Source organism: Lathamus discolor, chromosome 2 (assembly GCF_037157495.1).
Source record: "Lathamus discolor isolate bLatDis1 chromosome 2, bLatDis1.hap1, whole genome shotgun sequence".
In the NCBI taxonomy this organism is placed as follows: Eukaryota; Metazoa; Chordata; class Aves; order Psittaciformes; family Psittacidae; genus Lathamus; species Lathamus discolor.
This window is the reverse complement of record NC_088885.1, coordinates 82368578-82378439: the sequence shown is the minus strand read 5'-3', so window position 1 is coordinate 82378439 and position 9862 is coordinate 82368578.

The window sequence follows — 9862 nt, the reverse complement described above, 5'->3', positions numbered from 1 at the left end:
GTGCAAGGAATGATAGAAATGAGTAGAAAAAAAATAGATGAAATTAAGGCAGAAAAATTATGATGAAATGACTGATTCACTGAAACAGTCAAATCATAAATTTTTATGAAATCTGAAGTCTTGGAAAAACCACAACGGAAAATAAAGTTTTATTTGAATTGTTATAATTTCACATCTTGTGCTTTGATATACTTCTTTTTTTAATTTTTAGAAATAAATTTGTTTTCCTTTTTTCCCAATAAGTCAGATAATTGTATGTTCCAAATAGCTCTGAGAAAAAAACTGACATACTGTGAAAAAATCTGGAGGGGAAAAAAGACCCCCCAAACCCCCCCAGAACACCCAAAACATCTTTCTGAACCTTATAAAAAGAATATTTACTCTTGAAATCACTTTTGCTAAAATTTGCTAAAATTGGCAAGTTGCTGCATGGGGAACAAATAATAGAAATTGGAAATCTGTGTGCTGTGGTTGCTTTGAGATGAAAGAGATGTGGTGGGATAGGTCACACAGCTGGAGTGCTGCACTTGGTGAATATAGGGTGTTTTTAGGAAGAACAAGCTGAGAAATTGTGTACAGGGAGCCATCCTTATGTGAAGGAGCAGTGGGAATGCATGGAGCTCTACATTAGGTTCTGTGAAGAACCACTTAACAGCTCAGAATTAGGGGGGAGACAAACAGGATGGTGTTGTGGTGAGTAGCTTGATGACAACTTCATGGCACAGATGATCGAGGAACAGATAATACACTCTTCTGTACCTGATATTTATAAAAATATGAAGTACTGGTGAGAAATCAGAAGGTTAGGGCAACCTTGCTTGCAGCGCTTATGAGATGGTGGAGTTCAAAATCCTGGGGTGAGAAACAAAGGCAACAAGTGGGATCACAGCTTTGAGCTTTGATAGATTAGATTTAGGCTTCTCTAGAGACTTTCTTGGAAGAATATTATGGTATACAGCTGTGAAGAGAAGAGGTCCAGGAAAGACAGTTGGTTTTCAATGGTCACCTCCTCAAAGCTCAAGAATGGTCCATCCTGAGAAAATCAAGAAAAGATGGCACAAGGCTTGTGAAGGAGATCCTGAAAATACACAAAAATAAGAAAGGAAGTGTACAAAAGCTGGAAGAAGCATCTCATGACTCAAAAGGAATAAAAAGTCACTCTCAAAGTCTGAGGCATAGATTTAGAATGTCAAAAACAATCCAGAGCTGAATCTGGCAAAGGACATGACGGGCAACAAGAAAGACTTCTACAATTATATCAGGAAAGAGATGCCTTCAGGAAGTGAGTTACAACATTAACAATCATCAGATAGTGTTTAACACAAGTCATACATGTGGCATATTACATATTGTGTTATTTAACCATACTGTAATTATATTTGTAAAAGAAAGTGAAACTGTTTGTTAGGCACTGAATCAAACATAAATAATGCGAAGGAAAGAAGACTAAGTTTGAAGATCTTGTTAAATCTTCAGAAAACAGTTGAATATGTAAAACTCCATGGAAGCATTTAAACAAGTGACAGGACAAGAGGTAATTGTCTCAAGCTTCATCAAGGGAGGGTTACACTGGATGTTAGGAAAAATTTCTTCACTGAAAGCACGGTCAGGCGTTGAAACAGGCTGTCCAGGGAACTCATGGAACCACCAACCTTGGAAATGTTCAAAAAAATGCGTAAATGAGTCCTTTAGTGACATTGAGTGACATTATTTAGTGGTGGACTTGGCAGTCCTGGGACAATGGTTGAACTTAATAATCTTAAAGGTTTTTTCCAACCTAGCTGATTCTACGATTCTATGATTATGTCACCATTCTTCTACATAGCTATATTCTCTGAATGATATGCTCTAGTTTCTTTGTTATTAATCAGACTGATCATATACCTGTTGTTACAATGTGCAAGAAATATGAAAAAAAATTATGGGGAATTTATTGCATGTTGGATGGCTTGATTGGTAAGGGCCAAATGTCCATACCATTAGGTAAGGACAATACCAAAGAGGAAAGAGAGATTTGCCACAGTAAGGAAACTGTTGAAACAGATTAAATCTCAGTAGCATCACATAATGTCTGAGAAATGCAGAATTACATCCAGTAATCTCAGATGCTACTGGAGATACTGATGCAAAATGGAAAAAGGAAAGTTAACATAAAAAACTAAAGGAACAACTCCACATATAAAGAAATAAAAGACTGTATGGTGTTAGAATTTGTTGGTTTAGCTGAAAGCCACATTAATGAGGAAATTAAGCTGACCTTTTCTTTACAAAAGAAATGCTGGATGAAGTACTTTAGAGAAAGTAATTGATGTAATAGCTAAAATAATGGCTGGAAGCCAACAAGTTTTAAGTTAGAGAATGGAAGTCGACAGCTCTTGCTATCTGTGTCTTGCATATATGTGCATGCATGTTTGTAATACAGAAAAGTATAGTGAGTTCATAGTCTTCTGGGAGAACTCAGTCTTCCTTTTAAGTGTATATGAGGACATTAGCACTGATCAGAGAACTACTTTGGCTTTAATTTTTAGATAAGCCACTTTTATATGTTTACATTTTAATATGCTTACAATAGTTTTATAGGCAAGTAAAGTTAGATAATGCATACATTATCTGACAGAAAATTATATTCAGAGAAGAAAGAAGTAATGGCATGTAGATAATTTTAAAGTATTTACTGGGTAGAAGAAAAAACAAGGGAGATGCATTATAAATAAAGATGCTTTCAAAAGACTGGTTATTTTTTGGTTAAACAAGGTTAGTTTTTGAAATTTGGGTCCTGAAGTCTATTTAAAATGTACCTGTAATAATGTTGTTTAATTAAAATCCTTGCAAATTGCTTCTTTCATTCTTATAATTAAAATCCTTGCAAATTGCTTCTTTCTTGCTCACATCAGTTACATCAAGAACAATGAGTCTGTTTTTCTAAAGTTTCTTCAAATGATCTCAACACTGTCTAACAGATATTAAGAGAGAACTGTAGAAATTGGTAAGTTAAACATAGAATTATTTTGGAGTTTATGGGAAATTCTCAAATTAAGATTCCAAATAGTTAATAAGCACTTAAGTACCAAGATTTCTAAATATACACTTAAGCTCTATATTGAAATATATATTTACCATGTACTTTTGAAGTGATTTTGTTAACTATAATTTGTTCCAAACCCAAGTAAAGTCATTAATGACTGAAACAGTCTGTTGTCTGTGATCAGACTTCAGTGAAAAGACTTGAATGAGCATATTTCTAAATCCTGAATCTCCCAGGGATTAAATACAACTAAGCTAGCATGATCACCCGCTCTTTAAAGATAATTCCACTAATAGCTCACATGAATTGGCAAGGCTGAAAATATTTTACCATTCCCTTTTGTCTTTATCTTGTTTGTAAACAGATGGCTGGAAAACAAGTTTTAAATTTATCAGGACTACTGGTTTCAGTTGAAATACAGACGCAGGGCAGTTCAGGCCACATGCAGTAGTAAACCAGAACTTTGATTTAGAATCTCTTTTAAATGTAGTGTGCTTTCTTTTTATTTAGCATATGAGAGAGGAGGAGAAAGTCACTGTAACATGGAAATGATTAAGAAACACAGATTCATCAGCATGTGCTATGTATCATGTTATGAAAAGGATCAATAAAGATTTATGTGTTTTCTGCATAAAGCTGATGATACACCAGAGAAAACATGTAATAGCTGTATAATATTAACTTACGTAATTTACATTACAAATGCACTGCAGTGGCAGTTCAGTGTGGGGGATGGTTTAAATTGAAACAGTTGGTCTTGGATTAAATGGTGGCAGAAGAAATTCTCTTATGACATGTAACTGATTTAAGACCTTCAATAACTATTAAGTGCAGTTCTATCTGTATCCAAAGCCTAAATTCATTGACATAGCAGAAGCTTGGCATGCATGAAACTCCATACCTATGTTTGTAATGGGAGTTAAGTAAATGCCTGGGATTAAAAAGGGACCCTAAGAATTTGCTAGAGGGAGAACCTGAATAGGACCCTGATTAGCTCATGAGCAGGACCACCCAGTCTGGAAAGCAGCACATTTATTATCTAGGTTCATAAGCAAAGGCAGTATTTGTGTGTCATCATGAACCCCTGACTGTGAATTACATCTTAGAATTTCAGACCAGAAAAAGATGAGTACCTCAATAACTATCTATTAAATGTAATTAGACCACCTTTTATATTTACAAGTTTTTGGCTCTACTCTTTCAGTTAAAACCCTAACATTAAGTCTTGCTGAAAAAATTTTTGCATGTTTTACCAAGACACATATGATGCTGAAGGCATGGTGAAGTATGGCATGATGCTACATGCTTATAAACACTGGGTGTTGTGGTTTGGGTTTTTTTGTGGCTTTTTTTTTTTTTTGTTATTTTGTTTGGTTTTTTGTTGTTGTTTTTGTTTGTTGTTGTTTTTTGGGTTTTTTTGTGTTTTGTGGTTTTTTTGCTTGTTTGTTTGCTTTTTTCCTTAAAGAGAAGACAGAGTCCAAATAAAGTATCATGTGAGAGAACTCCCAAGAGAACAGATATTTTTAATATGAGCAGAAGCTGGGACTTCATTTGCACCACACTGATGGATGGTGCAGCCAAGCATCTGCATTGGATAAACCCTTTTTTAAACTGAATTAGCTCAGACTTTTCCTGCAAAAGCAGATGGCTGTGTAACATATTGTAGTTCAAAGACAACCCAGAGTGACACAAGAGGCCGTTCCCATTAGTAATGAATTTGGTTATGTATGATAAAAGTAAAATGGGTAGCTTTTCAGTTGCCTGAAATAAAGTTGAATTAGTCTGCAATAGGCCTTATTAAAATAGACTGACTAGTTTCATCCCTTTGAAAATGTCTTTATAAAGGACATCAAGGCCAATAATGGATTGCACACCTGCAACCATTGTGTCATATATTTATCTGTAATTTAACATCATTCTGTCTAATGCTGGATGGAAGCTGCATCTTCCATGAAGTGCATTTTCAACTTAGATGTAATTTGTTATTGAACAGGTTAACAGCAAATAACTTTTTTCTTTTTTTAAGGCAAAAATTTATTCATAAAAATCCCATTAAACTGAATTTCAATGAGTAGGTGAAATGATGTGGAGTCGAATTAGAAATTGAATATATGAAAGCAACATTAATGAGCAGATTTGTATTGGCAGCCCTGAAAAAAAACAGAGCTGCCTCTTCACATAGTAAAGGGTCACTGACTGCATGTTTTGCCAACATAGTTGTTCTGTTCTATGAAGTGAAAAAGTAGCTTTGTTTATGAGTGTTTGCATTTTTGGTGGCATTGTCCGTGGACATGCCAATAAAAACAATATATGTCAATTAATTTCATATATAAAAATACGTTTCATAATTTTTATTACCTATGATAAGTATCTATAAGAAAATACTAATAAATGAACATACTGTATCAGAGACAAGGAAATAAAACAATGCTTCCCACATTTTCAGCTTCTCAGGACAAATTCCATGAGCAACTTCTGAATACATGTGCTGAGATGTGCAAAACTCCAGGATGTATAAAAGCATGTTGATTGACTTTCCATCATATTTGAAAAGTCATGTCAGCAGGTGAAGTCCCCAGGTGTGTACTGAGACTAACACTATTTAATATCTTCAGAAATTACATAGATAGTGGGATTGAATGAGCCCTCAGCAAGTTGGTAGTGACACAAGTTGAGTAGTGCAGCTGATTCACTTGAGGGAGGGGATGTCATTCAGAGGGACCTTAACAGGCCTGAGGAATGGCCTGTATAAGCCTCATGAAGTTCAACAAGGCCAAATTCAAGGTCCTGAACCTGGTTCAGGCAGTCCCTGATATCTATACTGACTGTGTGAAAAACTGATTGAAAGTAGCCCTGCAGAGAAGGACTTGGGGATAATGGCAGATGAAAAATTATGTATGATCTGGCAGTGTACCTCAGAAAGCCAGTTGTATCTTGGGCTACATAAAAGAAGCATAGGCAACAGGTCAAGAAAGATGATTCTCACACTCTACTCCAATTTCTTAAGAACCCATCTGAGAACTGCATCCAGCCTGGGATCCTAGTACAAGACAGGCATGGATCTGTTAAAGCAGGTCCAGAGGAGGTTCACAAATATGATCAGAGGGCTGATTCAATGAAGAGCACCTGGGAGAGTTCAGTTGTTCAGCCTGGAGAAGAGAAGGCTCCAGGGAGATCTTTTTGTGGCTTTTCAATACTCAAAGGGGCTTACTGGAAAGACAAAGTCTTTTTACCAGGATCTGTAAAACAAGGGGAAATGGTTTTAGACTGCAAAGGGGTAGATAAAGACTGAATGTAAGGAAGAATTTTTTTTTTATAAGGGTGGTGAGACGCTGGAGCAGCCTATCCAGAGAAGGAAGGAAAATTAGTTAGGAAAAAGTGGATCACATATTTATTTTCACCAGAACAGACATGAGAGTTTCTTTTATTCTCCGTGGAGAGCTCTTATCACAAAAGGTGATTGTTCACTAAGTGTTTAGTTCACTTGAAATGTTTTTATGCTTGTTATGAAGTAAGAAGGAGTTTTTAACAACTGCCATTTTTTAATTACTAAGTTAACTTAATGCAAATTGCTCCCATGATGTATCATTATTTAGAACAGAAAAAGTTGAGCATGTGATCATTAATTGTTACAAACTGGCCGTGTTTCTTACAGAGTTGTGCTCCATTTCTCTAAGGGTTTGGGGCTGGGCAGAGCTTGGTTGCGTGGCTGGGATTTTTTTAACTTCATTAACAAAACAGTGATCTGGATTACTTTTTTTTTACAGAATCAGTGTGGCTATTGGTCACTATTAATCATAATTCATAGTTCAATAAACAATTCCCTTTTCTAACTTACCAGATATTTGCTTTGTCACTGTGTACGTGGCTGAAAAGCACTTCCGTATAATCTCAATGTCTTTATATAATATCAGTGTCTTTGACATGAGTAGCTTATACAATAAGCAATAGTGCACTTAGTAGGGAACATCATTTGTTGTTTTGAACACAATAACCAAGCCATATATATGACAGGAATTCTGTAGCATAGTACAAAAATTATTAACTCAGACCAAGACCTATCCAATCTCCGGTGATTTGAGTGGAATTAAGCCAGTGCTAAATTTGGCCCATTAACTTCTGTATGGTTTCTGCTGTGCATATCTTTGTACATTCTGTATTCGGACATTTTATTACCAAGATTAATAGTCTGTCTCCTACTGCATTAAGAATACAATAGCATGACAAGGAATGGCTGTCATATGCAAAAAGCATAAACTCATTAAAAACTAGTTTGACACACTGGTTTGTGCCACACAGGGACTGATTTCCTGACTCAAGCCTGACTTGCTGTACTGGCAAAATGTCAGACATTCAAAGGATTTCAGACAGAACCTACCAGCTCTCTGCACCTAGTATCTGCAAATATTATCTGCAGATTACTTTTTCTTATTCTAAAAAAATACTGTACGTTTCTAAAAAATTACTGTACCTAAAATAAACTGCTGTACTTTATAGCATAGCAACTTATGTAACAATATAACTACATGGCTCCAAAGATTTTTGGAAGGCTGTGAGATGTTACTTTGATGTTACTATGATGTTATTTGGCCCAAAAGCTGAAAAGAGTGTAATCTTCACTGGATTAGTGAAGAAATAATTGACTTACATGTGGGCTTTCCATCCTTTATTATGTTAGGTTCTTATTTATACTATTTCACAAGAAGGTATAGTCACTGTTGAGACAGGGTAGAGACATTTAGATGGACCTTTAGGAACACGTGGAATATTTTGCGTGTCATCACTTCTGCTAAAGAGAGCATGAGAGCTAAAATACCAGTGTTCCTGCTTTACATTAGTTTTGCTTATCTGTACATAACTGCAGAAGACTCAGAAGAATTGTGTATCAGGACTTCGAATAATTCCTGCATACGTTTTTGTGCTATTGTAAATTTTTTAAACACACAATTTCTTATAGCTCATTTTTTGGTTATGAAGTAATACAGCTGGTGTTCCCATTTATGATATTGTAATGAAGGACAGCAATGTATTGATTGTTTACCTTTTTACTGTAGTGCACTTTGTGAATATCTGTTCAATTATAATAGTGAAAAGAAGTTGAAAATTCAGTTTATCACTGAGTCTACAAAAATGGTTTGCTTCTCATCACTTGAATGAAAATAGAAATACTAAGCCCCCAGCTGAAAAGAAGACATTTGGCAGAGCAGTTAACTTGCACTGAACTTACCTAGTCATTCATCAAAACCTCTAGAAAACATGGTACCTATTTTCCAATATCTTGCCCCCATACATAAAATGGGAATACAGACTGGCAAACCCTGCTATAATGCACTTCTTTTGCACCTATCGCTACTCTTGCTCTATATGACTGATTGCTAGAAAGTCAAAACACAATATGGATTTGTTTAGAGAGGATAAGATTTAAGAAAGGAAAGAACCTCAGTAGACAGAAAAAATAGGACATGGCAATATAATATCCATGCTTGATACTGCTTCACTACTACTTAACAAACTTTGAAAGCACTCAAACATTCACTGAATTCTATAAAATCAAAGAGCTAAGAGACAGCCCACTAGAAGATGACCTGTCAGTCTTCATTTCTAAATTATTTACTTTCACTAAAAGAGCTGAATCCAGCATGATTAATTTATAAAGCATTCTAAATGAATGTAAATTAGTTGTAGCATGCATTTTACTCCTCTGTCAGATTTTCTTTTCTGCATAGCTGATATACTATGGTATTAAGTAGCATATCGTACCCCATGTTTTCTAATTATGCTTTTCAGAATTTTTAGTCATTTATTGTTGGATATATTTACATGCCACGGTCGCACATGTCATCTTGATAATAGTTTTTTGATATAGCTTTTACTTAGAGGGTAGACTTCACATTTTGCAGAGCTTTTCCCCTTAGCATCTGCATTCTAGATAACATGAAAACTTGAATCTGAACTCCTCTGAACTGTGGACCTACATTCAGCCTCTGGAAGCTGGCAGATAAGGCTGATAGGCAGCTCTCAACCATCTTTGAAAGGTCATGGCAATAAGGAGAGTTGCCCGAGGACTAGAAAAAAGCAAATGTCACCCTAGTCTTGAAAAATATAAAGAAGGTGGACCCCTAGCCAGTCAGCCTCACCTCAATCCCTGGAAAGCTGGTGAAATGACTCATCCTAAAAGCCATCTCTAAGCACATGGAAGACAAGAAGGTGGTCAGGAGTAGTCAGCATGGATTCACAAAATGGAGGTCATGCTTAACCAACCTGATTGACTTCTGCATTGGAACAACTGACTGGATAGATGAGAGAACAGTGGATGTTGTCTACCTGGACTTCAGCAAGGCTTTTGGCACTGTGTCACATGACATCCTGGAGTGCATTAAGGAAAGCATTGCCAGCAGGTTGAGGGAGGTAATACTTCCTCACTGCTCAGCCCTGGTGAGGGCTCAACTGGAGTACTGTGTCTAGTATCCTTTGGGAGAGTGCAAACACTGCCATAAAGAAATTTGTCTTCTGAAAAATACAAGTTGGCAGATGGAGACCGTTCAGGACAGATGGAGACACTGATTCGGAGAAAACTCCAGGAACAAACTTGCCAACAAGGTTTTCAAGTTGACAAGCAGGTATTCTTTACTGCGGCGCCAGGAGACGCAAGGGATAGCTCTTTCTAACGTGTGTCTCCCTGTTGCTACACAAGCCATCCTTATATAGTCCCTGGGCATACATACATTACATCATTTTCCAAAAAGTTCCCCGCATGCGTACAGAATTGTGGGGGTGGTCTCTGAGGGTCATTTACTTCTTTCAACGATCTTCATCACTTCTGGCAGCCTTTGAAGC